Genomic DNA, 16,760 nt, shown 5'->3' with positions numbered 1-16,760 from the left:
GATAAAAACATGTTCAATAAATGATTTTATTTTAGAGACTGTTCCAAATACCTGGAGAATATAATGTCCTTTGGTATGTTATGCTCTGTATTTCAATCGATATTGTTTGAAATACCATCAACACATCTATATTTTCACGTTCAGGTTCACTCGATCAATAATCGAGAATTATACTTTTACGGCTAAGTTTTCAATATGAACAGCATTATTCAAAACATGCAAGATGTTTTTCAACAGCTGTCATTATTTGAGACAGCTGAGCTGTTAAAAAAACCTCGCACGATTATTGAATAATGCCGTTCACATTAGAAACTAACTCGGAAAACAGTGAAAGGTGGACGAGCACAGCAGATTTGCTTGCATGCAACCGTTATCCTTGTCTTTTCGGTGACAGACGTAGCTGTAACGCACGTAGTTTTTTTTACTGCCACCTGATCCCATATCGTCCTGTTCTGATTGCTATATAAAAGACATCTGAGCCGGAATAATAACAAAACCAGCCATCCCGTAGCAATACGTAGAACATGACGCTTAAAATGTTAAATCTATGAATGAAATATTTTTTTACTAACTGATGGAGGCGCCTAGTTGTTCATCACATTGATTGTTATCCGTTGGCATCCGTAACGACTTTCTTACTGTTGACATGTAAGAAATCAACTTCAATACTAAAATACTAGAGAAAGGTTATTGAAATGTTTCACTCTCTTTTTGTAATGTTATATTTTGCAGTTTGAACAAACCATCAACTAAATGGAAAGCAGTAATCTTTATTACTACTTACTAGTGTTAACTGAACGTGATAAACGAAAACATGACTTTTTCTAAAAGACTCCAAAGAAGCGAATCCGATTCTATGGATTTTAACCTCTTATACCTATCCAGGCCTAGGTATAATATCGAAAAAACTACAAGCGATCGTCTTCAAAATTACAGGAACGAGTATTATTCCGTCACCGATCGAACAGAATAACCGAAAGGTAAAGTAAAAAATGCCCTCTAACACTGTCCAATTTTTTAACAAAACATTTTTCGTCAACGTGTGTGACAAACGTTAAACGTGACATTAAAAAACTGTTACTATTCTACCCCACCCGCTAGATATTCACACTGATATATAACGATGCTTCTGTATCGCTGTTTTCCGATGCGCGTGGCTTTGTACCGGTCCAATTTGATCTTTTTTTAAGTAGAGATCTTCTACCCGGGAAATCATGTTACTTGTATTCTGGATTAAGGGGTTTCGCTTTTTAAAATGTGCAAAGTTTCGTCGCCTAACAACTTCTACGAATGGTGGATGCGGACAGTGCGAATCGGCAGAAAGGATACGATGAACTCTATTTTACACTTAGACGGAAATAAGAATGATGCTAGGTGGAAATGGACAGAATAATGGAGCTCCAAATTAGGTTGATTGTCTTTTCTCTCCAGGTTTTTGATATGTTGGGAATCAAGGGAGGGCAGATTGTTTGAGTATATTTTATATGAAGCATTTTGATGTTAGTCTTTTTAAGATATCAGATACATTTTTATAATAATAATAACAAGCTCTCTTAGTACACGAGCTTTGCTTGTGCTGTGTGATTCGTTTTGTTGTTCTGCTATGTACTCTAAACTTTTGAGCAGAGCGCACGCACACTCCATACACACTGGCTCCCCATTTACGAATATGAAGGTATCGCTTACAGGCGAACATTTCATCACCATCCCAAGAGTTGCATTCGGCATTTGTGGGCAAAGAGGTCCGTCCAACTTTTACTGCTCGTCAGACACCACACAGCGGAACACCGGAAGCATCGAGGACAGGGACACACACACACGCATCTCAACGAAGATGTTGATCCATCCAATTCCCATCCTTAGTGTGGGCGCAGTAGAGTACGGTCAGACAAGGGAACGAAGGAAGATGAAATTCTACGATGATACACGGGCTCGTCTCCCAGGCCCGGTGTCGTCTTCGTGCCTGTAGTTCGTGCTCGAGATATATCGGCTTCTGTTTCTGTGTGATGCCCGTCCAATGTTCATGCCTTTCTGATGTGTTTGGTCCTTTGCCGGTATACAACCTCGTGGGACGGCCTTCTCTCGATCTCTCAAACACACTCGCACAGACAAACTTGTGCTCTCTTTCGCTAGCGGATATAAAGAGGATATTTCATCCAGTTTCTCATGTTTCTTGCGTTCCACTCTGGTCCTCCTGCAAGAAATCTTCTCCCTCTAGACAGCATCAGCGCGCTACCAATCCACATATCCATGTCTTGGTAATACCCTATACTGCTACCAGTCTAGGTTGTTGTTTGCTTCCAGTGTTAAGTTTCAGTTTGACATCGGTTTGTAAGGGCTACACAATGATGAGAAAAGCATTTTGTGGCCCTTTCGGCACGAAAATAGCATTCCATGTGCGCAACGGATCGAAGGCAGTACATGGGACCGAATTCTATCCAGTAGCTGCTGCTCTTATGCTCAGTGGTTCTATTTCGCACACTTATCGTATTTAGTTGGTCAGAATTAATTAATGAAAATGAAATACTAACTGAAATGCTCTGTTTGACTTACCATACGAGGAGAACTAATATGTTATACTATAAACTCAAAATATTACGCTCACATAATAACTCGAATTAGATTTTTTTTCCTATAAATATTATATGATGCTGTAGTAAAACGTAAAACAACTTGCTGTAGCGAAATAAAGTATGAAAAAATCTGAGATAAATTAGAAACATCTTCAGAATCTTTTGCTTATCAAAAACAGTTAAAATTTATCCACTTAGTGCTTTAAAAGAGCAAGCACAATAACTCGTTTAAAACTTCTATCTGAATGAAGTAAAGTAAACATTAGTAAACATGAGTCAGATTAAAGCATTTTCAATTGAATAAGAAGTGATCAAACGCAAACTTTAGACACATTTCGAGTTTAAACCGAACCGTTATGACAATAGCTGATAAAAAAAAAATTGAATTTAGCGCATTGCTTCTTGTCCAAAAACCCCAACAAACGGAATAAACAATCTTCCTAGAAATGGCAGATAAAATGAAGCAAAAACGCTTGCTTGGAGCTTCTCGCTCATTATCTGAGCGAAAGCAGAGTCCGCACAGTGGTGCTAGTGGCTAGTCTTCGACGGAGCCTATTTCCATTGCTTTTCCCGTGGAAATGTTTCATACAACCTCCTCGCACTCCTCCCCCTGCCCATCAATTGCTGCTCTTAAAAAATGGCATCTCTAGCGAGACCAGAATTCGCCCCCCGACTGTTGTTTTCATCTGAAACAAAAAGAACACTGTGAATGGGAAAGTTTCCCAGCATCCCATCCAGAGACGCAAAGGCAAATGAAACAGAGATAGTACTGTAGAATAAGAAGAGAAAGGAGAGAGATAGAGAGAGAGAGAGAGATAGAGAGAGATAGAGAGACGCGCGTATCCAAAGACAGAAATGGCTTGGTAGCACTAGATTGGTAGCGGTTGGGTCCTGGTTTTAGTCGAAAACCGTGTACTATCACCGAGTGTAGTGGGTGCTGGCATGGTGCTGTGTCCATGGCTCTCCAGGTTATGGTTCATCCACAAGCCTCACATCTGCTCTTCCCTCTCCCAAATCTTCCAAACCCTCCATCAGCGCATCGCTGCTAACCGAGGTGGCAAACGGACCGGCGAATATGGCGTAAAATTCGAAGAGAGATATTTCATTCCACGTCCTCCCTCAGCGCCTCCTCGGCCGGCGCGTTACGTGCTTCGCCAGCAACTTTTCTTACCGTCTTCTCTTCATCCCACTGCTCGCAAAAACCTCCGCCCCGGTTTTCCTTCGCGCCCACCGGCACTCGAGTTACGGTGTCGATGGCGCACTGGTATATCCTTCCAACAACCAAACTCTTCACCCTCCCTCCCATCCCTCGCCATCGTTGCCCCCATTCCGGTGTTTTTCCTTCCCTTGGTTTGTGTTTTCCGGTTTGAAGCTGCTGCTGCCTCTCTGTGTAGCTGCGTTTGTGTGTGTGTGTATTTTTGTGTGCTCCACCGTACTGTTCCCTCGGCAGTGTTGATCGGCGCTCTCGGAACTCCCCGAACGCGTAGCGCCAAGGGCCCGGGATTCAACTTTATTCCCTGCTCAAGGCTCACCGGAGAATCCTTCGCCGTAGTTGGCGGTGGGGGTAACGTTAAGCTAGCGCTCCTTCCCGCTTTTACTGCCTCGTTGTGTCCTCCTTTTCGCTCCCGTGTTCGGCCGGTTAGCCTTTGCTACGAGCTGCTGTGGCATAGTAGCAGCCCGTGTCGAGTGACCTGCTAAGTTTGCGTGTGTGGGTGCTTGGAAAAGCGAAAAGGTGCAGGTGGGTGGAAAAGTTGAGCTTACGTTCGGCGAGCACACACTACTGCTGTGTGCTGTGCCGCCGCACAGAAAGCCGTCGTAACCTTTCTTTGTTTCTCTGCCTCGCAAATGCTAACGAGACGGGCATGCGGCGTTGGGGGAAAGGAGGGCGAAGAAAAAGGACACGAACCAAATGGGACGAGCACGAGCTGTGTGGCAAAGGAAGGGGAGGGATGGCGGGGGTTCATTTCGTTAAGACCGTACCGAACCGATGATGCCGGGGCGCGCTCCCTGTGTTCGGCTAGTGGAAGCTTTTGCCCTAATCAAAACTCTTCATTTCTGCATGGCAGCAGCTGTAGTAGTAGTAGTTGTTGTCGCCATCGTCACCTACGTTTGCTTGGTTCCTTTGTGTCGTGTCCCGGCTTGTGGGGGTGCGCAAAAGGTTAGACACACCGGAGGGCTGAAAACGGTGCCTTTTCCCATTGCCAGGGGTGATGATCTGTCGCCATGGTAATTTGTGTACGATCGAAATTCAGCTAACGTTGCTTTGAGTTATTGTCGATCTTGCAGTACCGTTGGCAGCGACGATGCACGTTGGTGTTTTGGGAGCATCGACAAGAAGGTTAAAGTCTGCCAGTAACCTAAATTATTATTTCACAAAAAATGTATTATTTTAATAAACAAAACAGTAGAAATGTAAAGGATACTAAACAGATTTGTTTTAATACTTATTTAACATATAAAAGATTATCAAAAAATTTGTCGAACATATTCCTTAGTACTGCTTTTACAGTGACTTATTAAAATTTTTGGTTTTGATTTAAATTGGGATTAACTTATATATTTCTTGAAAAAACTGTTAAAGTGTTCTTAAAGTAAAAAATGTGTACAATATAATATGTTTTATTTTTATAAACCTTGAAAATAACGATAATTTATCGACCGTTTACTAACCGATCGATCGCTATCGCTCGGTTCGTTGTTAAACGGCTTTGGAAGTAAAAAGGAGGGTGTTATAGTCCTTATAAATTAACTTTTGATTTATTTTAGATGCTGTTGTACTTTCGCAATATGTACATTATTGTCCGTTTTGAATTTATCTTTTTTTGTATTTGTAACCTAACACCAAACGCAAATGTTAGCCAAAATTTATGTGAGGAATGTGTTTTAAATATTATATGTTATCCTCCATTTGATTTAGACAGCTTATTCATTTATGCAACACACAATAAAACTCTATTAAAACAGGCTGGTATGTTTGCCTTTCCTAAACTATTCTTCCGATTTGTTATATTGGGAAATATCGGGAAAAGCAATATTTTTTAATTTTAGATTGTTTCAATGTAATGTTTTTGAACCATTTCAATGACTAGTGAGATCCATATAATGTTAATGAGCGGTACTGGCTCACAAAAAGGACATACTTCTGTGAAGCTTAACAGTATTTATGCTTTTTGGGTTGTTTAGGTCAGTTTCTGGTTTATGGTATGGAAGTAATAAAACACTTTCCGTTGCCCAGATTAAAACCATTCTATTAATCTACCAACAGTTCCAATAAAAAAGTCTTCACAAACCAGAAATCTTAGGATGAATTTCATTTCAGCTTGACGACGTTGCAAGTTTGGCTATTGTTGCACAAGGCTTTTACACCAAACTTTTTTCCAATTCCCAACGGGATGCGGGAAAAAGGTCACCAGGCAGGTTCGCTCGTTGAGTGTGATCCCACGTGCTAAAGATTTGCCCAGCGTGTTGCGCTCGTGTCCCGTGTACCACCGCGCGCTATAATAGGCGAGGAAATTGCCGAAAAACGTTCGGTTGCCAGCGCCGGTTCCAAGTCGTTGCGAAAGTTTAACGAGCAAACGCACGAACGCGTTGCCCGATTTCTCGTCCTCGAGCGAACACCGCTGTATGAGTGTGTGTTTTCTGTGCTTGCGCTTAGAAAAGGAATGGAGCAGTAGTAGGGTTCTATGGCGCAATCGGAGCGATCTTGCCGACGCGCCATATCGACCACGCGGACCATCGATTCTTTGGCGCGCGTGTTCGGTCGGGTCGGTTTTTTTAAACCCCTCTGTACTCTGATACACAGGTGAGTGAAAACCCCCAAAAAAGGGGTCCGGAAGGTCCAACACACTGCCGCCGTCCGTAAGATTTTATAGAGCGTTCGGGCCATAGCTTTCTCGTTGGGTGCAGGTTTGGTAAAAATTGAACTTATGAAAATGGTTCCTCTCCTCAAATTACCGAGAATGTGGTAGGATTTGTGTACTCGCTTGCCGGTTGCTTAATTTAAACCTTTTCTCCTTGAAGTTGAAGTGCTCCAAATCGGAGCATCCGACCTGAGAGAGAGAGTGTGCATAAGGATACACTTTGTACGTCAAGTGAGCGGAACCTTTGCACTGGAAAGATAAATTGCTACGTGACTACGTTTCTGGGCTCAGTATTGAGCGATTTTACTGGCGGTAAAATAACGAAACCTTTTCCGGAAAACTTCAGTGCCTACCACTGAACCGATACGGAACGAGGTGGGGTGACGATACGTCGAAAGCACCGAGATGACGTCTTTCTGCCAGCAGAAAGCTTCCTTTCCAGTGGGCATTACGCTCACCCGAACTGAAGGCGCCTTGCTTCTGCAGAAACGTAAGGGAAAATTATTCCCTCTTTCGCCAGAAACTTGGGCTTTCCTTTACTCGCTTTTCCCTTTTCTTGCTCACGCTCAGCAAGCCTATATGCCGCATCGATGTTTGTGAGTAGCAGCAGCAGCAGTAGCAACAGCAGCGGGAAACGAGCTTTCCTTTTACGTTTATCGTTGGCTATATTTTCTTCTTCTGTTTCACTCGCCGTTTATAATTTCCCTTTTGCTGAGGGCGAGCGCAAACTTCCATTTGGCCGGTTTATCGTCGGGTCGAATCTGCGCCATTTGGGTTTTCGGAATTTTCCCTCCCTGGTGCTGGTTGTTCTTCACCACGGTATGCAGTGTGCGATGGTGGTAGAGGGATGGTTTTGTTTTGTCGCAAACGTTCTTGCCACTGCGTTTCGTACGATCGCGCTTGGTGACCTTTTTTTTGGGGCGAGAGAGAGAAAGCGAAAAATTGCCAGCAAAAATCTGCGCCTTTTTTCCTTTGTTTCGAATGAATCCTCAAACTGCTGGTGCTAGTGCTGCGGAGGGGAGAGTCTTTGGTAGTGAGAAGTGGGAATGGTACGGACAGAACAAAAAGTGCACCGTTGGGTAGCGGGAACTGTGTCTACTTTTTTTGTCGATGTGTGTTCTATAGCTGCCGAGAAAAGCGGGAAAACATCGTTCAGAACCATTTACTTTGTAGCGCTTGATTTCCGTTATTTTTCGAACCGAATGTAAGGGAACGACCGTGTACGTTGTTAACGATTGTAAGATATTATTTTTTGTTTACGCAAAACATTGTAATATTATCTCAAACATCAATTCATTTATGGCTTTCCTATTGGTGTTATTGATATACTGAATTTTCTGACATGATTTTTGATTCTTGATATTTTTTGCATACGACAAATATTTGTTAAAAAGAGTTGATTAAAACTCATAACTTCGAATGCGAAGTGTAATTGTAAATCGAGGAAAGTTGTGTTTTGCTATAGGATTCCCAAAGGATGCATTCTTCAATTTACGCGGGCTCCGACAAACGCGGATAAAAAACAGCTGACAGTTTGTTTTCGAAAGTATATTGGATTTGCTGTACCAATCTAATGTACAATCGGTTCCCGAATTGAGCGTTGAATGTGTTTCAAAGCCATGTATGAGAGCTTTTAAGCTTTTGTTTATGAAATCTGATGATTAAATTTATTTTAAACTGTTCAATTTTGCTTGTAATTAGCAAATTTTTGTCTTTTGATTTAAAGTTTCTTTTATTAATTTAAATGATTACTAATTTTGATGATTACTAAGGCATTTCTGGAATGTGACACTTTATGTGTCAAATTGGTAAAATTTTTGCTCCAAGAACTATTATGTTTGGTAAACCACGTATTTCTTAATCCCGAGTAAGTCGAGAATCGCGTAACTTGCCAGCAGAAGACTGTATGAGCTTCTTCTTCTTTGGCACAACAATCGTTGTCGGTGTCAAGGCCTGCCTTTGTACCCACTAGTGAAGTGTTCTTGGCTTTCAGTGACTTATTGTTACAATTGTTACGGCCCACATGAGCTTATTAACACATAAATAATTAGTTTATTTTTTGAATGTAGTGTTCTTATATCCCGTTGATTTTTCAGCTACTTGATAGCTTCACTGAAAACTATGCATACATTCGTTACGCAGTATCTGCTTAACTTGTGAATATGCTTTGGGATGTGCCTCAGGAGTGTCCGAAACTGCTCACTGTCTCGCGCCTTCGTCTGCCAGTCCATTATCCCTGCCTTAATGACGGACGGCTCCACGCCATCTTGTCACCTGAATTTGGGCCTACCACGCCTCCTCTGTTCTTGTGGACGGCCTAAAAAGACTTTACGGGCTGGGTCGTCCGTTTCCATGCGTACAACATGGCCAGCCCACCGAAGCCTGGCAAACTTAATACTCTGCACGACAGTGAGGTCGCTGTACATCTCGAATTCTCGTCGTTATAACGGATCCTCCATTGTCCATCCACACATTCGGGGCCAAGTATTCTTCTGAACATCTTCCTCTCGAACCTGGCTCAGAGGGTTTCGTCAGATTTGGACAGTGTCCATGTCTCAGAGGCGTACATGAGTACCGGTACTATATATGTGCTATATAGTCCCAGCTTCGTCCGTCGCGACAGGTTCTTTGAGCTGAACTAATTTCTCAGGCTTTAGACCGACCGGTTGGCAGTCAGTATCCTTGCGCGCAGCTCAGCTACATGCTATTGTCGTTGCTGACCTTTGACCCGAGATAGGTGAATTCCGGGGCGACTTCAAAAGTGCGTTCACCTATCTGTACGTCACGCCTAGGTAGGTTTGGATTATTTATTGGTAGGTCCGCTGATGTTTGGTCTTCGCTATCAGTTTGGTCTTTGCCTCGTTTATCTGCAGTCTGAGGTTCTCTGCCACCTGCTCGATCTCTTGGTAGGCTTCTGTTACATAGGAGATCTCAATAATGTCTATATCATCAAGATCTGGGTTAACTTCTATAAGATGGTTACTGTAGTCTCCACTCTCGAGTCATGGATAGCCCTCTCTAGCGCCAAGTTGAATAGGGGGCAGGCAAGCCCGCCCCCTGGCGCAGACCTTTGGTGGTAACAAAAGGTCCTTAGAGTTTTCCATCCACCTTCACCTGGCAAGTGACGTTGGTCCTAGTCATTCTTACTAGCCTTATCAGTTTGGCCGGGATTCCAAAAGAGCGCTCCTAGCGTCGTACAGTTTTACCCTCGCTATGCTATCATACGCAGCTTTGAAGTCAATGAAGACTTTGGGCTTTGGGTTGAGTATCATGTCTCGTAAAAACTATAGTTTAAATTATGATATTTGTACTCTAACAGGAGATCGTACGAGGATCACGCCAGTATGCTCTGCTTATTAAGAATATGTAATTAGTTACTTTAACCAAGTACAAAATGTTATCTGAAAGCTGAGTTACAGAAACGTTTCTTATCGTAAGTACAGCTGCAGTTTAATGTTTTTTATATGTATTTTTGCGACACATTAGCTGAATCCCTGTATCCCTGTATTTGAACATCATTTTGCGCGATAACAGTACAGAGTGCTTAAAAATACGTAAAATAAACCAGTAGCTAATGTATAGGCTTTCTCAAATAAACCTTCGCCAAAAGTGTATATTTATATTTATGTTCTTCTTTCAAATGCGTTTCGAAAATAACTGGTGTGGTTTTTTTTTGGAAGCTATAGTTTGCTCCTAAAAGCCAAAACCCAAAAACGGTTCTATTCAATTACTCGCACGGTAGTAGATCCACTTGCATGAGTAATGTTTTGAAATCTCTCCAAATTGACCAAACCGGGATGATGCTTGTCGTTCAACGTACGTTACGTTTTTAGTACCTCGCCATTCTATTGCCAAAAAGCTCACGCCCCCTACCCCTTTAAAATAAAAAAAAAACAAAACAACATACCCCCGGTAGATGGTAACACTGTTTCCCTCCGGTATTGGCTCTATAATCCGAAATATCTGATCCTTCATCTTCCGTTCTTAATGTTTTGTTTGCTGTTCGGTCTAACTAATACCGCTCTAGAGGACATGACGCCATCACGCACCGGTGGTAAGCTTTTTTCATATTGTTTTGATATTTGTTAATTCCGGCCCGGGCCATCAAGTGCAGCGTTAAAATGAAAACCCCTTGGACCCCGGCATTGTTACTGGTCGACCAACACAACCACTCAAAGGGGCACAGCGGGTAGCGTGAGAGAAGAGCCGTTGGGTGGAAAAACGGGTTGGGCAGGTTGGGTATGTGGGGAAGGGTTTTGGATTTTCGATTCACCAACCGATGCACCACCACGCCAGGATGTGTCGCCCACGCGGCGGAAGTGGCGGTGGGCGCGTGCATCGAGCGGTGGGTGCGTGATCGTGTTAATGCATATTGGGTGCACGGATGCAGTGCAGCCCGGTGGCGGGCGGGTGTACGGGCTTTGTCCCATTTTCCACCGGCCCCTACTCCGCGCTCCGTTGCAGGCTTTGAACAGCTACGGGAGAAAAGGCTGATAGAAAACAATAAAATATACAACACGGCTAGGCGAGTGCGGGGTGTGTTGGGCTTGCGAACAGGGAAAACAGTTCAAACGGTAAAGCGACAAAAAAACTATATAAAAGCTCAATACAACCCGAAACCATGCACCGCTATCCTGGTGGGTGTGCGTGCATGTGTGTGTGTTCTCTTTTTCCCCTTTGTGGCAAAAGCACGAATGACGCCATTACCAAACACGCTGTTGATTGGCCAGTGTCCCGTTTGTGAGCATTTTATTTGTGCGTTGTATTTCTTTTTTTTGTCTCTTCTTCCTCTACGGGCTTGTTGTTGCTGTTGTCGCTTTTGCGTTTTTGCAGGATTTTCCGCGATGCTGCCTATTTCGGTGCACACAAATATCGCTACTGGTGGTGTTGCAAGCCTCCCCTCCCCCATTCCGAACAAAGGAGGATACAGGACGAGGACGCAAGGCAGTAAGTAATTTGGAAGGAGGGGGAGGAAGCATACCTGGTGCAACGGGGAAGGAGCAGCAGTGTGCGGCCGTGCGACGGAAGAGGATGCATTATCCCAGCGAAACGCACAACCCCTTCCGCCAACCACCCCTTCTTCCTCTCCCTTCTCCACCTTGGCGTGGTGTGGTGGTCAATCAACACACGGCGAACCCTTCGTCGCACCGCTCAACAGTCACTGCCCAGTCTTTGCCGCGAGCCTGGTGAACCGCGGAAAAATTGCACTGGATGGATGACTACCACCCCGTCGCCCGTCCCGTTGCCCTTTTGCTAACCAAGCTCACTCCTCGCCCGCGCCCGCCTTTGTCCCTTTCCAATGCAGTTTTGTGCAATGGGAAATTAACGAAATTTTCCTAGGGCTCAATGAGTGGGCTTGTTGGTTTGGTGGTGGTGATGATTTTTTTTCCTCTTTCTCTCTCTCTCTCGACTGTTTCAGTTCTTTACAGTGTTTTCCCCCCTCCCTCCACTCCCCCATCACCACCCTTTTCAGCCAACTGCATCCTCCTACCGAGCAGATTGGCACAAAATTCGCTAAAGCTCACGCGTAAATGAAAACCCATTTTCCGGGTTGCGTTTCAGTACGCTTCCTCCGAACTACCCGGGCCCTGCCCAGGCTGCTTTGTGCGGGGAATCCTGGCGAGGCAGGTTTACTTTATTTTATCTCCGAACCGATGCGGTCCAACCCCGCGTCCACTCAACTCGCACCACCGAACTGTCCGATTGCTTTAAAGCTGTCACCTGTCAGTGTCCGAAATGGGGTAAATTGTTGAAACTGGTAATGCGGAGTTTGCTGGATGTTTCGAGGATGCATTTTAAGGTACGCTTTTGTGAGGGCGGTTTTTGTTTTTTGGATGTAAAAATGCGTTTTCAAAGAGGAGGAAAAAGAGCAAAAATACCATTCATACGCAGCACCCGGGTAGGGTGGGGTGTTCTGTTAAAGCTTACAATGTGCTGGGTTATTTTACATTATCTAACTGTGTGGAGTAGACTTGGAATAGAGAGGGGGGGGGGGGGGGGGGGGGGTTGCCGTTATCCACTTGTTGAATACTGTTTAGGAGATGGAACAGCATTTCTTTTGTTTCAGTAGCACAATCGCATGTGTATTTAACTAATAGGGGACTTTTCTTTAAAATTGACCTGCAAAAGAACCGACAAACCCTGGACGCAAAAGGAAATGTTAAATAGAAAACTATTGCATTATATTAGTGTACTCATCTACGGGACACAATCGAACGGGAGGACGGTCCATTCTAGGCTTGAACCCATGACGGGCATGTTATTGAGTCGGTCAAGTTGACGACTGTACCATGGGACCGCCACAAGTCACTATATATAAGCCATGGTATATAGAGTATTTGTAAAAGTTGAAATTAAAATAAGTATGAATTTAAAAATCCCAGGTTGGCTAGAGTTATATAGAGTTATATTAAGTCAAATTATCCATTAAAATGTTTTTGTACCACAGCTTATGGATTATTTTACTGAATCGATTTAGGTAATGAAATAATTGATATACGTCAGTAAATAATGCAACTCAACTATTATGGTGAGAATTGGTTTATAAATTAGAAGGAAACCTTTAATGAAGTTAATGTTAGTTGATAAATGAATTGTTTTCTAGCGTTATATCGCTTTGTATATGATTGAAACTTAATTTAATTTAAATTGTGTGATACATTGCGACACATAAAAATCAGTCAACGTATTGAAGAGTTAAACGGACGACAGTTATACTGTGATTTGAAAAAATAGATACATTGAACAAATATTTTAAAGCCAGCATGGAATGAACTAGTAACTCATTAACTATTGCTTTTCTCAAACAACGTTACTGAATGATTTGTCATAAGCTGAATGAAAACTTCATCTAATTAGTGTTAATTATTTAGAATTTCATTTGTGTAATCTGTCATTCACTGTCTGAACTGGATAATGTTTTCAAACATTATGCACAATATTCATAAATTTTTCATCGAAAACATTTTTTTAAAATTCTAAATCTTTTTTATCAATTAATAGGCCAACAAAAGTACGAGTGTTATAGTACACGCCAAAATAATCAAGAGAAATTCTAGATTTGTTGTTTCTTAAAAACATTTACTTTCTTCAATTCATCATTCATTTACCTTCCACATTTCAAACAGTGCTATTATCATGCAACAACCATTCATCGGTCATTCGTCATCAAACGCCTCTTGTTGACGCATACTAAGCGCCCAACTTTGTGTCCGTTTGCGCACAAGTTTGTGCTTTATCACATCGCAACCAGACGAATGGCGCAAATAAAAAATGAACTCACCACTGCACCACGTGGCTCATGCGAGCTAACGCTCTCTGTCTTTCTTTCGCTCTCTTTCGCTCTCTTTCTCTCTCTCTTCTGTGGGCAGTGCGACGTAATCAAATTTACCGAATGACGCGAAATGCGTCCACGACAACGCTGAACCGAACCGCAACCGAGGTGGGTGGTTTTGTATCTCTTGGCTTCAAGCGATGCACGAATTCCGGTGAATTCACGTCATCCCGTCCATGACGATGGAGCACATGCGGCTGGCGTCCCCTTCGTACCGACCGCCCATCGGGCACCGTTCACTCAAAAGCACCGTGGACAGTGGACGGTACTTTCTCCATGTACTAAGATACTTTGCCATAGTGGTTTGATATTAATTCAAAATTATCTTTTTTTCTTTCCTTTCGTTTTTTGTTGTCGAAGAACAGTTTGTTTGCACGAAAACCGTTTAAGCCGGTGTTCTTCGGAACAGTGGTGACACGAAAACAGCCAGAGCAATCCGTAATTAGGCAGTACGTAGTGAGTCATCGATTTATCGATCTCTTAGTTCATCCGATGCCCCGGTGCTTAGTCACAGAAGGATGCGTTACTACATACACTTACGGTAAGTTCTATTCATTCTACCATCTTATTATTTTATGGAAAAATATAATAAAAACGGTTTATTATTGGCTTATTATTTGATATCACTCGTCCTTTAATATTTTTAAAAATAACTATTGTTTGCCTTTGAATAATGATACTTTTGATGGAATATTGATGGCTATTAAAACAGGTTCTTTTTAAAGTTTATGTTTGATATTTCAAACGTCATTTGATACGTCATTTGATATATTTTGTACTGTAGCCTTTAGATTAGACTCAGTGCTCTTCAACCTTTTTAGTAACACAGACCACTTAAGTTTGCCTCTATATTTACCGCGGCCCGTCTATATTAAGGGGGTGGAGGATAGCTGAGGTCATTTTTAACAACCCTTTTCTGGAGTTCTGGAGAAGATTCATAAAGGTGATAATTATTCTTGCAATAGAAAAAATAAATTCTTTCGCCGACCACGTCTATTAACGCGACGAACCACAGGTTGGTAGCCACTGCACTAGACTGACAAGATTACTGCTTGGGGGCTGACTATTTTTGTATAACATTACAAATTTAAAGGTAAATTAACGTTATTTTCCGTTGTGGTGATTCTGAGATTACAAAATTCGTTTTCTTCTTATAATCTTTTCATTTGACAGAACAAATGGTAGTCAGTCAACACCTTCCTTAGTTATTCGGATAACATAGAATTCATTCTCTTATTCATACCACGATCCATAGCAATGGTGTATAGACAGGGCAGGATAACCTCATAACGGATGCGATTTTAGTTTGTGCAACATCTCGGACCACATGTAGCATGATGTAAACTTGATACTCTTAATATTTTGGACATTTTCATATTCTGCGTCCTTTAGGGGTATTGTTCATTTCTACGAAGTTAATGTAGTAATGTTGAGTTCCGTAACAATTCATGAATAACTGTTGTAACGATCAGAAGAGAAATGTGCTTAAGAACGACCAAACGATGGAATCTATCGTAAAGCAAATCACCGCTCTAGTACACATTGTCGAAAGAATTGAACCATCCTACCCTAGCTTTTTGGTAGCGGAATTTGGGGCAAGTGTGCCATACGGGGCAAGAGTGCCACCAAGCATTTTTCCTTAAAAACTTTAGTTTAATGATCAATTGTGTATACAGTTGGTTGCTTTCCAATGACTAGGTATTCTGAGCCTAATTTCATATAGATCAACCGATATTTCCCATTGTTTTGAACTGATTTACGTTGAGTTTCAAAATTGAGCAGAATATTATAATTTTTTAATCCAACCAAATAAGCTCTCAAAAATCATGCGAACAATCAACCGAGAAAATATTTACACCACCATATAGCTGAGAAAACGTGAAATTTTTTGCGGGGTTAGTTGAAAAAAACTTTCTTTTTGTCACTGAAAAATTCAATTTAAAAAAAGTTACAACTTTTGGGGCAAAAGAGCCATCTCTATTTGGGGCAAGTGTGCCACCATCTTTCATAGGCGCGAGCTGTCAAAAATGTAAACATTGTTGTAGCGTTCAGCGGTATGGTGCGCTTTTACGAGCGGATTCTACTCCGGAAAAACAGACCAGCAACAACCCATATTGCGAAACAGTTTGTGATGAAAAGGGGTTCATTGGTGACTCAAGACATGTAGGAATACATACACTAGTGGTACAAACGTAATAATTTCCAATTATCTAAAAAATACGGTTATTTTAACCAGGTGGCCGTCTTGCCCCATACGAGTGGCACTCTTGCCCCATAGCCCAAAAAACAAACGTCTTTTTGGACCCATTTTAAAACGCTTCAAAAACTATTTTGTTTGCACTTTTTTCAAGCGAAACTCATTTATAAGTAAGGAAATAGATGTAAAATGGTTATGAGATTTAAATCGGCTTTTGAAAAACACGTTTTAGTGAGTTATAACTTGAAATGCTTAAGGTGGCACACTTGCCCCAAGTTCCGCTAATGCTATTTGCGCTGTTCAATCAACAGATCGCTCACCATTTATCTCGCAGCTTCTTGCATCTGTACCGTTTTGCGCTCCAGGCTGCGCCTATGACTTTCCGAAGTGGCTGCTGGTCATCCAACTATTATCCGTTTCCTTCAAATCGTGGCCTCAAGAATGCGTCCGGCCATCGTTGTGCAGGCTTCATTCATGCTGAAGCTTCCACCTTTTCCATCGACCAACGTGTGTCGTACCAGAAGACACTAAAAAGCTTGCTAACGAAAATCTGCTGGCCGTGCCGAAACAAAACCCTGCTCGCGCATGGACCGTGAACACGCAAAGCGGAGCGAACGGACCGGCCGACCAACCAACCAACCGACCTTACTGTCCCTGTGTTCCCGTTCCCGTCTCCGTCATTCATATAAAGCAGGCATATCCCTACCCATTTCTAGCGAAACCCGTAGGCCACCCTCCCGCGAAGCATGGGGGTTATACGAGTGAACAAAAAAGCAGCTTTTTTGTTGTTGCTGCAA

The 16,760-nt window shown here is 42.4% G+C and overlaps 1 protein-coding gene across 1 annotated transcript in view; it reads left to right on the top strand.

The window, feature by feature from the left end:
• Nucleotides 1-13,850: 13,850 nt before the first annotated feature.
• The window catches only part of LOC4577128 (uncharacterized), a 66,734-nt gene continuing 63,824 nt past the window's right edge, over nucleotides 13,851-16,760 (top strand). The window contains exons 1-2 of the mRNA XM_061649124.1: nucleotides 13,851-14,031; nucleotides 14,132-14,307. The gene's annotated coding sequence lies outside the window, so the exon portion shown is untranslated. The remainder of the gene's footprint in view (nucleotides 14,032-14,131; nucleotides 14,308-16,760) is intronic.

This window comes from Anopheles gambiae, chromosome 2, assembly GCF_943734735.2.
Source record: "Anopheles gambiae chromosome 2, idAnoGambNW_F1_1, whole genome shotgun sequence".
Taxonomy (NCBI): Eukaryota; Metazoa; Arthropoda; class Insecta; order Diptera; family Culicidae; genus Anopheles; species Anopheles gambiae.
This window is presented reverse-complemented; position numbering and strand designations above follow the sequence as displayed.